Source organism: Lepus europaeus, chromosome 3 (genome assembly GCF_033115175.1).
Source record: "Lepus europaeus isolate LE1 chromosome 3, mLepTim1.pri, whole genome shotgun sequence".
Classification (NCBI taxonomy): domain Eukaryota; kingdom Metazoa; phylum Chordata; class Mammalia; order Lagomorpha; family Leporidae; genus Lepus; species Lepus europaeus.
The window spans coordinates 78787892-78792230 of record NC_084829.1 but is presented as its reverse complement, the minus strand read 5'-3'; positions in this window follow the sequence as shown (position 1 = coordinate 78792230).

Here is a 4339-nt window from a genome sequence, read left to right as displayed (position 1 = left end):
GACCTCCTATGACTAAACAGTTTCACGTGGCAGACGCTTCATTCAAAACATTAGGCCTAGAGTTGCTGATATGCATTCTCTTTCAATGCCCAAAGTCTCCATAAATTTTCGACCGAAATGTAGTCTTGAGATGGAGCTTTTCTTAAGAAAGATAAATGGAGCTTTATTTTAAATGTTTAAATAGTCTTTTTAGGCCTTCATAATTCTTTTTTGGTTGTTTGTTTTAAAGATTTGATTTATTTGAATGGTAGAGTTACAGAGACAGAGATACAGAGAGGGAGAGACAGAGAGTGAGAAAGAGAGAGACAGGGATCTTCCATTTGCTGATTCATTTCCTAAGTGGTTGCAACAGCCAGAGCTGGGCTAGGCCAAAGCCAGGAACAAAGAACTCCATCCAGGTCTCCTTTGTGTGTGGCAGGGGCCCAAGCACTGATGCCATCTTTCCCAGGCACATTACCAGATAGCTAGATTAGAACTGGAGCACCTGTGACTTGAACAAGGGCTCATGTGGAATGCTGGCGTCTCAGGCAGCATCTTAACACATTGTGCCACAACACCAACTTAACCACTGACACCTATTATTGCTTTTATAAGTGCCATTTAAGCAGCTTATGATTGAGAGAATACATTCTTCCAGTCCAAATTATTACTACTTTTATTTAACAGTGGTTGATTCTCCTGTTTCTCTCTTGTTCTCTCTCTCTCTGTCTTTCATCCTCTCTCCCTTACTACTTGAAAATGTCTTCTATTTCAGGGAGTTATATAATCATAAAATTTATTAATTACTAAAAAAATTGGGCATGTGATCTTCATTTTCATGTGAAGAAGTCAGAAGAGTGTATGGATAACAGTACCACATAAAACAATGAAGTGTGTAAGAGATAAGACTGTTGGAATGAGACAAATGTGGGCTTTATTTTTTTCAAGTGAAAAGATGTATATTTCATTCATGCACAGTACATTTAAGATAGTCACAGATCATTAAAACTCTAGTAGTGTATCATTCTTAATGAATCATTTTGGGGGGGAGCTGGCACTGTGGTGTAGCAGGTAAAGATGCCGCCTACAGTGCCGGCATCCCATATGGGTGCTGATTCCAGAGCTGGCTACTCCACTTCTGGTCCAGCTCTCTGTTATGGCCTGGGAAAGCAGTGGAGGATGGGCCAAGTCCTTGGGCCCCTGCACCCACGTGGGAGATCCAGAGGAGGCTCCTGGCTCCTGGCTTTGGTTCGGCCCAGCTCTGGCTGTTGCAGTCAACTGGGGCCTCTCTTTATATCTATCTATCTATCTATCTATCTATCTATCTATCTATCTATCTATCTATCTCCTTACCTCTGTGTGTAACTCTGACTTTCAAATAAATAATAAATAAATCTTTAAAAAAAAAAGAGTACAAGTGGGAGGGAGGGTAGGGTGGGAAGAATCATTATGTTCCTAAAGTTGTATTTATGAAATGCAGAAAGTTTGTATACCTTAAATAAAAGGCTTCTGGGTTGAAAAAAAAAAACACCAAAGTCTATATTTGTACAAAAACTGTTACACACAGGCAGTTCTTTCCTTATTTTGTTTTTGGACTTAAAGTTTGACAAAGCATTATCTTTGCAGGAAAACTGATACACACAAGCATTTTTTTCCTTTTTTTGTTTTTGTTTTTGGATTTTCTAAAAAGATTTATTTATTTATTTGAAAGTCAGAGTTACACAGAGAGAGAAGGAGAGGCAGAGAGAGGTCTTCTATCCACTGGTTCATTCCCCAATTGACTGCAATGTCCAGAGCTACACCAATCTGAAGCCAGGAGTCAGAAGACTCCTCTGGGTCTCCCACTCGGGTGTAGGGGCCCAAGCACTTGGGCATCTTCTACTGCTTTCCCAAGCCACAGCAGAGAGCTGGATCGGAAGTGGAGCAGCTGGGACTCGAACTGGCGCCCATATGGGATGCTGGCACTGCAGGTGGCAGCTTTATCCACTACACCACAGTGCCGACTTCTGGATTTTTTTAAGAAAGATTTTAGCTCCCACGTATAAGGGAGAACATGTGATATTTATCTTTCTGTATCTGGGTCATATTCCTCAAATTTGTCACATTTTAGTTTTATGATCTTGACCACGGTGTTTGACTTCAAGTCCATTCTCCACATCTATAAAATGATGTTGATAATGTCTCCTTTGTAATATTTATTTTTATAAAGACTTCATTTTTTAGATCAATTTTATGTTCACAGCAAAAGTGAGAGGAAGGTACAGAGATTTTCTGTATATCCGCTGCCTCCACATGCTTATAAACTCATATATTATCAATCTGCCCCACCAATGCAATGATGAACCTACATGGACATATCATTGCCATTTTACACTCTTGTTGTTATTCCAATACCACTCTGTTTTGACTATTATAACTTTGTTTTAGATTTGGAAATTAGGTAGTATAGTACCTCTTTTTATTTTCCTTCTCTTTAGTTTTGTTTTGGCTATCCAGGATGTTTTGGGATTCCATAAGAATTCCAGGACTGTTTTTTTCTGTTTCTGTAAAAAATATCATTGGAATTTTGATAGAAGTTGCATTAAATATGTAGATCACTTTGAGAGATAAGGACATTTTAGCAATGTTAATTCTTCCACACTGTGAACATAGGATATCTATGTTGTTGTTTGTTTTCTAAACATTTATTTATTTCTTTGAAAGGCATATTTACAGAGAGAAGGAGAGGGAGAGAGGGAGAAAGGGACAGAGGGAGAGAAAGAGATTCCATCTACTGGTTCACTCCCTGAATGGCTTAACAACCTGAACTAGGCCAGGAAGAAACTAGGATTCAGGAAGTTCATCTGGGTCTCCCACATGGGTGCAGGTGCTCAAACACTTGGGCCATCTTCCTCTGCTTTTCTCAGGCCATTAGCAGGGAGCTTGATCAGAAGTGGAGAAGCCAGGACAGGAACCCAGCACCCATAAAGGGTGCCAGCACTGCAGGCAATGGCTTAACCTGGTGCACCACAATGCTAGACCCTTATCTTTTTGTTTAGTTGTGTCTTTTCAATCTTTTTAATCAGTATTATATATATATGTGTGTATATATATATATATATATATATTTCATTTCTGAGGAATTTATTCCTAAGTATTTTTGTAACTATTATAAGTGGAATTGTTTTCTTTCTTTTTTTGGATAGTTTGCTGTTAGTGTTGAAAATGCTACTGATTTTAGTATGTTAAATTCTGTACTCTATAACATTATTGAATTTATTAATTCTTTAGGGTTTCTTGTTTGTAAGATCATGTCATCTGCAAACAGAGACAATGTTTTTCTCCCTTTACACTTTGAATGCCTTTTATTTATTCCTTACTTAATTACTCTGGCTAGGACTTCCAGTATTTTATCAGGTAGAAGAGAGCAGAGTGAGCATCCTTAACTTGTTCATGATCTTACAAGAAAAGATTTCAACTTTCTACCACTGTTAGGTCAGTTATGGGTTTGTCATACACGATTTTGATTGTGTTCAGAAAAACGGTTTTCTGTACTTGATTTGATCTTTATTATGAAATGAAATTGAATTTTGTTTAATGCCTTTCTGCATCTATTGAGGTAATCAGATTTTTTTTTTTTTGGTTCTTTATCCTGTTTATATGGTGTATCACAATTTTTATTTGCATATGTTAAGCCATCTTTGCATACTAGGGACAAATCCCACTTGATCATGGGAACTGATTCTTTTATTGTGCCATCTACTCAGTGTGCTAGTATTTTGTTGAGGACTTCTGCATCTATGTTCATCAAGGCTATTTGCCTTTAATTTTTATGTTACAGTGTACTTGTTTGGTTTGGGTATCCAACTAATACTGGTCTCATAAAATTAATTTAGAGTATTCATTCTTTTGATTTTTTGAAAGGGTTTGAGAAGAATTGTTACTGGTTCTACTTGAAATATTATAGGCAGATTATAGGCAGAATTCCACAATAAATCCATATGTTCTAGGATATTCTTTCTTGGGACACTTTTATTACTATTTCAGTCACCTTATCTACTATTGGTCTATCCAGGTAGTCTATTTATTTATGATTCAGTATTAGTAGATTATACGTGTCTAGGATCTTACTTACTTTTTTCTACATTATACAATGTTTGTTGGCATATAACTGTTCATAGTAGTTTCTATTTCTTCGTATTTCTGTAGTATCACTGGTAATCTCTCCTCTTTTATTGATTTTCTTTTCTTTTTCTTATTGAGTATAGGTAATATTTGGGCTTCCCTAAATTCTCTTCCTAAGAGAAAGTCTGCATCCTGCAGTGGTTTTACATATAATCCAATGTTACTGTGCTGATATGATGGTGTGGGGCAGAGAATA